Source organism: Monodon monoceros, unplaced genomic scaffold (assembly GCF_005190385.1).
Source record: "Monodon monoceros isolate NGI ecotype Baffin Bay Population unplaced genomic scaffold, NGI_Narwhal_1 Super_Scaffold_3, whole genome shotgun sequence".
Lineage (NCBI taxonomy): Eukaryota > Metazoa > Chordata > Mammalia > Artiodactyla > Monodontidae > Monodon > Monodon monoceros.
The window spans coordinates 59,037,252-59,050,045 of record NW_021703780.1 but is presented as its reverse complement, the minus strand read 5'-3'; positions in this window follow the sequence as shown (position 1 = coordinate 59,050,045).

Here is a 12,794-nt window from a genome sequence, read left to right as displayed (position 1 = left end):
GATTTTCCCCTCAGTGAACTCATGAATCACCTTCTTGGAACTCCCTTGGTTTCATGTCACACAGGTTTAGAAAACACTAGATTAAATGATCTCTAAAGCCAATTCTAACTCTGAGTCAATGATTTGTATTATTAGCAGAATTCTTCATAAATTATCCTGTGTTTTATCTCTCCTTGGTTTGCTTTAGCACCTATGGTTTAGAGGTATAGATACCTGTATAGGTTTGGATGTCAGGGATTGTGTAATGGCCGTTCCATGGCCTTTTCTTGCAGAAGACTGTCCTTGGTCAGCAACTTCAGCAAGAATTATTCCCAGCAAGGCCTTGGTATGGATGTGAACGAATTGCTTTTTTCTCAGAGGTCTTTGAGGAGAACTATGGTATATGGCAAACATGGCCATGGTTACTCCCCTCCCCATATTTACAGTGTGACTTGGCAATTCCTTTCATCAGGATGTGGAGTTTATTTCCTTATGCTCTGAGTCTGAGATGGCTCTGTAATTTAATTTGACCAATGGAATGCGGTGGCAGTGACATGGTGCCTGTTTTGAGTATGATCAGCCATCATGTGACAACTCAGGTTAGAGAATGGAGATCATGTTGAATAGAGACAAGCCAGCTTAGCTGATGCCGTCCTTGGTCAGTTAGTTCCCAGCTGACCTGGCACCTGTCTGCAGAGGCATGAGTGAGTTGAGACTAGAAGAACCATCCATCTGAGCCCAGTTCAAATGGTCAAAACAAAGCATCATGAGCTAAATAAATTGTTGTCATTTTAAGTCACTACATTTTAGATGATTCGTTAACATAGCAAAAGTTAACAGGTAAAACCCATAGAATGTACAAAGCCAAGAGTAAACCCTAATGTAAAATATGCACTTCGGGTGATTATGATTTGTGTTGTAGGTTCATCAGTTGTAACAAACTCATCACTTTGGTTTATGCATGTGTGGGGGCAGGGAGTATATGGGAAATTGCTGTACCTTCCTCTCAGTTTTGCTGTAAATCTATAACCGCTCTAAAAGAAAAAGTCTTTTTTTTTTTTTTTAAGTTAACAGATATAAAGAGTTGATCAAGAAAGTGACCAACAGCATCTCCAGAATCTTAGTGCAGTTGCCTTGGAGGCTCAGTATGACCCTTTATGGCAGAGAATGCTTTGTGCTCTGTAAACCATTTCATTTTCTTCCTGGCCATATAGGAATACTAAATCTCCAAGCCTACTTCCAAATGTCATGTGAGCAGAAGTAATGAGTGTCATTTCTGAGCTGGAGTGATTGAGTGTTCAGTATACATTACTCAGACTCTTTCTTTACTTCATTTGCCAGCTGGATGAAACCAGAGTGACATCAGAGACCATGATGGTAGAGCTTCGAGATGGAATCAGGCTGCTTTGAACAGGGTACCTCACCTGTATCCATCATTGAGGTAAGTTATTTATGGTATTTGAAGCTACTGAGATTTGGAATTGTTTGTTACAGCAGCTGGCATTGATTACCCTGACTAATACCTAGTTAGAGACAAGGCACAATTAATGCCTTAGGGCTCTGAGGGAGTTTATTTCCAAGAGATTCAATTTATTTATTATTTATTGTAAATAAATTTAAAAATTAGATAATTCACATGCTTCAAAATTAAAAAGATATAATAAGATTTGGAATGAAAAAAAATCTCCTCATCTATCCTCTAGACATTGAATCTTTTCTTTCAAGGCAATGTTAGATATTTCCTTTGTTTCCTTCAGAGATATTTTGTGCATGTGCAAGTAAGTGAATATATATATTCCAAATGTATAATATATATACATATATATATATGTATTTTGCAAATGGTAGCATATTTTACATACTGTTGTTTCCTTAAACAAAAATTAACACTAATGGAGAACCTTCCTTATAGTACATAAACAGCTTCTTTTTTCCCCAACTGTGTACTATTACGCTGATGGACATATTATAATTAATTTAACCACCTCCAAGTTGGTTACCATTTAGCTTGTTTGCAAGCTAAATGCTGCAATGACCCCATCCTTATATATATGCCATTGCTCACAAAAATGTGAGTTTACGTTAAAGAAAAATGACCAGAATTGGAATCATTTGTATTATTGTAGGAGGTTTCCAAATTTCCTTTATAGAAATTTTACAATTTATGCTTCTATCAGCAGTATATGAAAGTGCCTATTTTTCTACACCCTCTCCAACACAATATGATAATCAGTGTTTTGATCTTTCATGAGCTGATGACTCCTCTATTAGGAGCACACTGTGAATCTTTCCATATGTTTGAGTTGTTGGTTTGCTTTTGGTGAACTGTCTTTGTCATTTGCCCATTTTTATGTGCTATTGGGTTGTTGGTCTTTTTCCGTTGCTTTGAGTTGTTGAAATAGATGAGGTTCAGGTTGAGAGGTAGAGGGAATCTGCTCTCAACTGAGCACATAACTCAGAGAGCTCAGCCAGGAAAGTAACCATTGCCAATACATCTGGTCATGAGGAGAACAAAGGAAACTCTATCTTTGTTCAAGGTCACATCCATAGGACCTACCATGAGTCCTGGCACACAAGAAGTGCTTAATAAATATTTACTGAATTTCTTACTAGCAAATGAATGATTGCCAAATGCTGGAGCTTGGAGCTTTGGGTTTTCTTTTCTTTTCTTTTTCTTTTTTTTTTTTGCGATGCTGAATTCCTTCCAGGACTTGGTTTCTGCCTCTGCAAATGGTTCCACAGCAGGGTCTTGGGTGTTGGTAGTGTAGGCATTAAGTATTCTTCTGCTACATCAGCTGGAGGAGAATGCCAAAGGATGCTTAAGGAAGGCCCAAAGATCCTCCACACAATCCCAGGGCTCTGGGATTCCATGTAGAGCTAAATGGTGACATGTATGGTGTCTGAGATGTCTCTCAATTCCCACTTGGTCCTTCATGTTACTGTAGCAGAATGGAGTGAAACGGGAGGTACGGGCAAACTTTATCCCCTGAGCCTGTTCTCCTGTGAACTCCAGCGCCTTTTTTCTCTTCCCCAACATCAAAACCACTTCTAGGAAAGGTTTCGCTATTGGTAACCTTGGTTTGGGTTTCTCCAGCAGCTGACTCTGAGACAAGGATTCCTGTATAAGCTATTCATTTGGAAAGTGAAATGGGCAGAAGGGAAAGTGAGTCAAAGAAGGCGAGGAAGCCAATGTAGAATGCATGGCACTCTAGCTACTGCTTTGGGCAACTGGCTCTTAACCCCATGGGAGAGGCTTGGGAAGCCACAGTAGACCCATGTCTCAGAGCTATCCCACCCAAGGGGTGAGAAAGCAGAGGTGTTTGTACCCTAACTCCAACCAGTCATCGCTTTTGACCTGCTGTGGAGTTTACAAAGTAGCGGCAAAACAGGGGCAAGGGAAGGCCCTCTGGCAAAGAGATGCCAGTGTTGGCAGCAGAGAGACAGGCCAGTGGGTGCTCCAGGTGGTTGGGGTGAGGGGTGTGGGCAGGGCACTGAAATCTTCTGCTCCAGCCATTTCTCCTGTAGCTTTGTGTCCAATCTGACCCACCCCATTCCTCCAACCCGTTTTCCTCCCAACAGCCAGAGTGACCTTTCTAAAATGAAAATCTGATCCATTCACTTGCCTATACTTAAGATGAAGCACCAACCCTTTAGCAAGGCTCACAAGGTCCTGGGTGATCCAGCTCTCTAGGCTGGTGGCTCACAGCTGCCCCCTAGCCCTGCAGGTTTCAAACCGGATGCATCTGTGGCCCCCATTCATCCCTTGCCCACCCGCCCGGCGGTGCTCCCTGCTGCACTGGCCTGTCTGGCACTCACCTCATCAACTTGTGATTGTCTGCCCACCTTGACTGGTCTCTGGGCTGCTCCAGCTGCTGTGAGCACCTCCAGGGCCAGGTAGGCCCATGTGGCTTCTGTATGCACAGCCCCAGGTGCCTGGTGTGCTACAGGCCCTCAAGTGCTACTGTAGAATGGATACGCGAATTTAATTGATGGAAAGAAAAACATCAGAGCAGGTAAGAGAAGATTTTGAGGGAAAGGGAACAAATAGGTATTTGCTAAGCACCTACTGTTACCAAACCAAAGTTGGGTTCTCTTGCCTGCATGCAGTAAAGCCAATCTACTGACAGCGGGCTGTGGTGAAGGAAAGTGCGGTGTTTACTGCAGGGCACCGAGCAAGGAGTCCAGGTAGCTAGTGTCCCAAAGACCCAAACTCCCTGAAGGCTTTCTGGGAAAGACAGGGTGAGGGAGGGAGGTTGCAGTGTGTGTGATCAGATCGTGGATGTTCTCCTGATTGGTTAGTGGTGAGGTAATCAGGAGTCAACATCACCAACCTCTGGTTCCAACCGGTCTGGGGTCTATGTGCTTGTGGTCAGCATACAGTTCACTTCTTCCACCTGATGGGGTTTCAGTATCTGCAAAACAGCTCAAAGGACATGGCTCAGAATATTACCTATAGTCCTTGAGGAGGAACTAAAGGTCCTTGACTTTGTTTAATGCCTAAACTATTATTATTTTGTCTTGCTTGACTGTTTTCCTTTCTTTGTGCATGTTCTCACTTCTGATTACATTTACTCTTTGGAACCCAGGGAAGGCCTAGGAGGCTAAAGTTTTTCTACAGACAAGAGGTGGAGGACATAGGGAGGGGGTCTATACCTGGAAGGTCCCAAAGGGAACAAATAGGTATCTGCTAAGCACCTACAAGGAACGGGGAGCTTTGCTATCATTACTTTGTTTAATCCTCATGACGATCCTCTTAGTATTCCCGCTAGAAAAACAAGAAAACTTAGGCAAAGAGGAGTTAAATGACTCTTCCGGAGTCATACAGATGGTGAGTCCTGTAACCAGCTGCAAATGTTAATGTCATTGATGGGAAAGCCCACGCACTTTTTTGAGACACCAGTTTGCTTGTAATGATGCACTCTCTTTGTACACTGGAAGGTCAGTCCTATAGATGGGAATCTTTACTCCTCTCGGTCAGGATGCCTATCCCCTCTCTGGGGCACTAAGGCCACACTGGGATAAGGGCAGCGGAGGCACAAGGAAACCTCGCCCTGCCCCTCCTCCTCACCTCGCCGTCTTCCCTGGAGTTGCTGGCAATGCTTGGAGCCTCTCATAGTTCTGAACATCAGCATTTCTGTTATCACACGTTATCAGCGGCAGGTGTCCCTGGGACAGAGTGCTTATTGGAATCTTCCAGAAACCACTTATCAAGTATCCCACACCAGAGAGGTCCCGGGCCTCCGGAAACAAGCCCCTTCCCATCAGCCTGAGATGGAATTAACCTCCCATAGGACCCTGTGCAGCCTTGATGAACCAATCACAATTGGTTCCACTTTGAGTTTCCATGGACTTTATTTTGTTTTTCCTCCAGCTCTTGCGGCTGTTGCATTAGGCACCAGCTCCGCAAGTTGCTTAGAAACTGCTTTGTGTCAGCGGGCTCGTCCGGGTTCCCATGTGCAGGCAGAGTGATGAGCACCACTGTTGTTTTTTTTTTTAAATACAGACATATAATTAAGAAAAATGTTCTGATGTCTGCGAAGTCTGGCTGGCAATGAACAGCCAGTGAGAAAGGCCTCAAGGTGGAACAGCTGGGGATTTCAATGAGAAAATGAAAAAATACCTCCATTCAGTCCCCTCTCTGTAAACTTAGTGTCAGTGCCAATTTTAGGTGACTCACTTTTTTTTTTTTTTTCCCCTCAACTCTTTTCTTCTCTGGCTCTGCCCAGTCCTTCAGAACTAAAGATGTTACTTAAGGGGTAGATACTTCAACTCCATGTGTTACTATTCTGAACACGCAAAAGAAGAGAAAAGAATTTGCAGATGGCAGTGGACATCTGTTACGCCTGTCAGCCAGCCTCCCTGTACCCTTCTTCTGCTAACAGCACTTCGATTTTGCTTTGGGATGCCACTGCTCCCCTACTCAGGGCCACAAGGTTTGTGAGGGTGACTCCACCCAGCTGCAGGGAGCAGACACAAGACTCAGGCCAGGCGTGGGGGGCTGGTTCAGGGCTGGCACATGACCCTGGAAGCATCCATCCTGGGACTTGGTTGAAACTCTGGGCAGGGTGGTATTTTCTTTCTGCTGGAGTCACAAGCCTGGGAGGGTAGATACCTGTTCTGCTGGTGGTCTTCGTTGCTACCTCATGGGGAAGACCCACTGAGAGTGCGGCCAAAATAGAGGATGAAGTTAAGAGACGGAGACCACATTGTTGGAGCCACTGGATCCGGCCTTTTCAGTGAAGTGAGTCCACAAATTTCTTCTCTCCTCCTTTGTTTTTGCTTTAGCCAGTTTGAATTGGGCTTTTACCATTGGCAGCTGAAATAATCCTGGAAAGTAATTGTGCCAGTCCCTTACTCCTTCCACCAAAGATCTGCTTCCCGCCTTCCAAATAGAAGCAGGACAGAGGACTTTGCCTTGTGGGGGTCCCATTAAGGTCTTGATACCTATTGGTGCAGGTATTTCTCCTCCACAGCGACAGTGGGTGAAGGGGAGTTGGGGCGTGTGCTCAACAACCCAGAGCAGGGGAAAGAAGTCTTGGAACTCTCTTTGAAGTCAGTAGAAATGTGTATTACAGTGCTGGGATGTGGTGGCTGAAGAGAAACACCAGACATGGGCTCTTGACTCCAGGAACTTTGGTTTTGAGAAAGGGCGATGGATGCACGTGTAGGTGAAGCTACAGGCACAGGGTAAACCCTGCAGGGAGACGTAGACAGTCAGGGTTGCAGGAGTTCACGAAGGGCAGAGTGGCTGGTGGAGAGGCAGGTTTCTTAAAACTGTTGGGTCGGGGGGTGAGAGTGGTCAGTAGAGGGGAAGGCAGAGGGACAGGGTCAGCAAAACTCTGACAAACTCCATTTCTGGGTCAGAGGATCCTCCTGTGGTCCTCCAGTTCCCCTCCTTTTCACACTCCTTCCCTTTCTCTGTCCCCCAGAACTCTCACAGAGCAGGGGAGAGGTGGGAGGGTGTGGCCATGGGGAATCATCCTGTCCACTCCTCCACCCCTGGGAGTCCAGTACAGGATGAGTGGGCTTTGAATTACATCAGGGCGGAAGTAGGTTAGACTGAAGGAAGAACCGAGCAGGAATCCTAGAATGGCCCGCATCGGTTGCCAAGGCAACATGCTGACTCCTTCCCTGGAGGAATTTTAAAATAGGTCACACGTTCCTTTTTATGGGAGGTTGGGAGTCCTGCCAGGAATGATGATGGGACGCTGCAAAGGACTCAGCATGAGAGGTCAAATTCTGTCAAATTACAGAGTTCATTTATAGAAATCTGTACAAAAGGACAACTCTCTGTTAACGGCAGGGCTGCTCTCATGGGTGACCCGTTTGCACAGCCTGGGAAGGAGATGTGGCGGTCCAAGGGGCCTGTGTGGTTATGGTTTCTTGACATGCCCCCTCTAGGGGTTTAAGCACCTAGGTGTCACCTGGGTGGATCCACCCTTCCTTCACAGCACATGTGGGTGCCTCTTCATGTCTTGCCTTCCACTACTGGAGTGGAGTCCCCTCAAGCATCCCTCCTTACTGCCTCCTTAGAGCTTTGGATCCAGGTTGGACTCCCTGATCTGCCTCTTACTACCCAGGAGATGCAGTCAGTCTGCTAAACCTTTTGGAGCCTTGATTCTTAATCTGTAAAAATTAGGGAGCAGGTCACCCACCATGGATGCACTGGGCAGAGGAGGAGATGAAACAGTGCCAAGAAATGGCCCAGCCCTGTATCTCTCACAGAGCAGACATGTAGACAGTATCAGCTTCCTTTTAAAGTTGTGTTTTCTTCTCTTTTAGAGGGAATTACTGAGTTTAGGGCAGTCACACCTCTTGAGAATCTGGTCCCAGCTTGGGTGTCCCTTAGGCGAGATGCCTTCCATGAAGCTGTACCTCATGCAAAGCTCACCTCATGCTCTCTCCTGGCCTCCTTTATTCTCCTTTCTAACTTGTACTTACTTGTTTATGGTCATTTGATGAACGTCTGCCCCACAGTAAGAATCTGAAGGCAGGGACCTTGTCTGCTATATTCTCTACTGTATTCCTAGTGCCTGGCATGTGGCAAAGGTTCAGTAAATGTTTGTTGAATGAACAAATAAGTGATCACAAACCCCGCTTGGTAGTTGCATATGTCTTTGCTTAATAAGACACAGGGGAAATGAAGACATCACTCTAATAAATGTAGTTTCTCTGGGAGGAAGAGTCTTTGCAAACATGAGCCCATGTGATGTATAGAAATAATTAAATGGGCCCTTGGTGGTGAAAACGTGAGTAACTCCTAGAGTTGCATGGTCTGGTTAAATTTTACTTTTGTTTGCTCTGGTTTAATGCAGCAGCCTTTGCAATCTGCATCTGTTGCTTCCACCTGGTGAATTCCATGGACTAGATCACATCTATGTCACTTTAGGTTCTTGGCAGAGGTATTTCAGCTAAAAATCCATCCCTAATTGTTGCCCCTCAGATAGCTGTCAGTGTGTTCTGTCTTCCTTCCTACAGGCTGTGGGTAGGGTTGTCCCCTGTGCCATCTTGCTTCTGCTTCCTTCGGGCCGGGCACAGTAATAGCTGCCTCACAGCCTCAGTGCATGTGTGTGTGCGCACACAATTGTAGGCATATGTGAAGGCACTGGGCAGACAGGGCTAGGAGGGGGATCTCCTGGGGAGCAAAGAAGCCACTCCAGTGGAAATGAGGGCTGGAACCGGAGTCAGGTGGATCAAGAAGAAGACACAAAATAGGTCACTGAAGGGTCCTCTTGCCATGAAGTAGGTGATAAACTAAACAGAAAAAGTCAGAGGGGAGCAAGGAAACATTGGTGAGAGAATCAGAGATGGGGGATGGGAAAGACAGTGACTGATTTCTATCCTGCAATACATGGAGGCTCAGGGTAAGTGGGGTCTCTAACTAGTTCCTGTGGCTCTCTTCATCATTCCAACTGGCGATAAGCTTTTTCATCTCTACAAACCACAAACCGCATCAAATTCTCCTTTATATTGGCAGGACTGACACAGGGGTTCCTGGGAAAGGTTTGTTGGGTGAATGACACCTAGTAACCCTCCCAGAATTCCTTCAGTGATGGAGAAAGCGATGGCATTGGAGATGGGTAACTGTCCACTCCCCCCTTCCATAGGAGATATTGAGCTGGAAAGAGGTTGCCCAGGTAAAGAGTATTTCCTAACTTGCCTTGTACTTGAGTGTAGTCATGTGACTTGTTCTCACCAATAGAATGTGAGAAGTGATGTTTGTTGCTACTGGACCATGTGCGCCCTCTCCACACTTGTTCCCCTTCTGCCAATTGGATATATGTGATACCAAGGCCTGAGGGAATGAGGCCGGTGGAAAAGTTCCTACTGTCTGAATGACCATGAGGAGGGGAGCAACCTGCAGACTTGAGTGCCCTTCTGGGTACATGAGCAAGACAAACTTTCACCCTGTCAGAATATTACATGTGTAGATCTCTTTATCACAGCAGCTTGGTCTACTCTGAATAATACAGAATACTCCCAGTCTGAGCCAGTGGAGTGGCAGGGAAGAGAAGGTGGTCCCCAAATCTGTGTACATATATTCTGGCACGCACTTGTTCATGATCAGACTCTGCAGCTGAATCTCCAAAATCATCCAGATAATCTTTAGCTGGGTTCAAGATGGTCATCCTTTTTGAATAGGTAATCCAGTCGCATGGTCCAAAAAGCAGAATGTTATGAAAAGATATATAGTGGTCACTGTCAACCTTGCCCTATCTATCCTATATTCTGTGCCTCCCCTAACACACCAGCGGGTCACCATTTTTATTAGTTTCTTGTGTATTCTTCTAGAGTTTATGTAAATGTAAATTTTATCTATGTTTACATAAATAAATATATTTAATAGGTAAGTGTAAGCATATATACGCAGACGTGCCTCATTTTATATTCTTTGTTTAACAATAAATCTTAGACACCTTTCCATATCAGTACATAGCAGTATACGGCTTCATCATTTTTTTTCACAGTTATGCAGTATTCCATTAAAGGGCTTTACCATAATTAATTTAACCTGTACCTTCTTGAAAGATGCTTGAGTTGTTTCCACTCTTGTTGTTGCAGACAGTACAGCAAAGAATAATCTTTCCATGAGTGCAGGAATATCAGGACACATTTCTAAAAGTAGGGTTATTTGGTCAAGAGGTAAATGTATTTATTGATACAGTTTTTATGGATATCTGCTCCTGCGCTTTGAATCTGGTTTCAGGAGGGTCCAGGGCACATTCAGACTAGTGCTTGGTATTTCATTTCTCTAGAGGCTGCTGCCACCAGTCAAAGCATTCAGTTGAACAGAGAGCATGTGACCAGAGGTCAGTCTCGGTTGCAGTATCTTAGAACATTGCAAAGTAGGAGCTATGGTTTTTCCAGATTCCTAGAGTCTCTGCCAGCCAGAGGTGGTGTATCTGTGCTCTGTTCTCCTGTAACACGGTGCCCATGAGATCTGAGTTGTCATTCCCCATGGCAGTAGAGGCTCTCTGACTGCCGTGGGTTGGTGGTGACACTCAAGGGAAGTTATGATTATGACAGAGCTGCAGAAACTGTGTGGTTCAGAACTGGGGCTCTGAATCAGACCATTTGGGTTTGGATTTTTAGCTTCATCTTTTCTTAACTTTGTGACCTTGGGCAGGTGTTTAACCCCCGGAAAGACCTTAGTTTTCTCAGTATAAAGTGAAAGGTAATGACAGAGTTGTGAAGATTATAGAAGATAATGTAGGTAAAACGTTTAGCACAGTGAATGGCACAAAGTACTCAAGGTAAATAAAAGTGATAAATGATTTGTATGAGTCAGCAAGCATTATTTGTTCTTTTTTTCCTTGACCACGCCGCGTGGCATGTGGCATCTTAGTTCTCTGACCAGGGATCGAACCCATGCCCCTTGCAGCGGAAGCGCAGAGTCTTAACCATTAGACTGCCAGGGAATTCCATATTTGTTCTTCTAACTGGCATTACCCCTGGCCTTGTAGCTCTCTTCATGCAAACTGTGGTTAAATGACGTTTATAGTATACCTGAAAGTTCCCTGTTTTTGTCACATTTACTCCTCTGATCAACTCTTCTTAATGACAGACTGATCTGGGACAGTACTGCTATATTGCAGGTGAGGGCTTTTGGTTTGAGAGTCATCAGCTCAGACATGAAATAAACTCATAACCCCAAAGAATGATGAATTCATAAACGTGCCCTCCCTCTTTTAAGCTGTTTTTCAATTTGGGCAAACCAAGTGACATTTATGCTGTGTCAGTGCAGTGCAGAGGAAAATTGAGAGCAAAACAGTTTCTAGCACACCTGCTGCTTTAGACAGATGGGCTTTATGGATTGGTGTCCACAGTGGATGATCTGGCTGCCGTTACATTCTGAGGCCACGTCACTTTCACAGAGTAGCTATAATGATTTAATTGAAGATCATCTTTTTTTCCCCCAATGAATATTTTTTAAGCCATTAAAAAATTGAAGTATAGTTAATTTACAATGTTTTGTTAGTTTCAGGTGTACAGCAGGGTGATTCAGTTATACATATACGTGTGTGTGTGTGTGTATCTACACACACACACACACACACACACACAACACACACATATATGTTCTTTTTCAGATTCTTTTCCATTATAGATTATTACAAGATATTGAATATAGTTCCCTGTGCTATACAGTAGGTCCTTGTTGTTTATCTGTTTTATATATAGTAGTGTGTATCTGTTATTCCAAAATGCCTAATTTATCCCCCCCGCACCCCTGCCGCCATTATCCCCTTTGGTAACCGTAAGTTTATTTTCTGTGTCTGTGAGTCTCTTTCTGTTTTGGAAATAATTTCATTTGTATCATTTTTTTTAGATTCCACATGTAAGTGATAGTCGTATGATATTTGTCTTTCTCTGACTTACTTCACTTAGTATGATAATCTCTAGGTCCATCCATGTTGCTGCAAATGGCATTATTTCATTCTTTTTTATGGCTGAGTAATATTCCATTGTATATATACACCACATCTTCTTTATCCATTCATCTGTTGATGGACATTTAGGTTGCTTCCATGTCTTGGTTATTGTAAGTAGTGCTGCTATGAACATTGGGGTGCGTGTAGAAGATCATCTTTTTTATCCTGAGGATTTAACGGTGTGCTTGAAGGATAGTGGGTGCTCAATAAACATTTATTGAATGAATAAATGAATGAATGAATGAGTAAGCCAATGGAGAAAGACCTTTGGTGACTAAGAAATAGAATACAAGAGTAAATTCATGCTTTTGGAGAGTTTCAGTTTTCATTGTACTGTTGGCTCTACATCGTGGGTCATTATTTCCTCTGGCCAAGAGTTTTATTCAATAACCGGTATGAAGTGAGTGCTTACTGTGTGAAGACCTAGTGCTAGGGGCTGGTGGGCCTACAGGGGTCATCAGTTCTCTGTGTCACTTATTAAATTTTAAATTAGAGAATGTTTTTGCCTGGCAGGAATTGAGATGTCCCCAGTTGTTTGACTCTGTAATGACTTTGCACAAGAATCCTTATGGACTTCAGAAAATGCATCTTTGAATATTTTCTGCCTGTTATGATTCAGATATGAAATCGTCACCAAATAGAAATGAGAATGAAACACAGAAATTCCAACCAATAACCCAGGCCTGAATCTGACCTCAAGCGTCCCACTGCTATGAGACATCCCATGTCACGGGTGAGGAGGGGACAGGCGGGGAGCCTGTGAACAAGCCTGGTGCTCCAAGGACTCCCCCAGTTCCAGTGGCATCTGCCCTGACCCTAAGCCCTAGCCCTACTTCCTGCTGTTACGTTGTCAACAGCTAAATGCAGCCCAGCTCAGTCCTT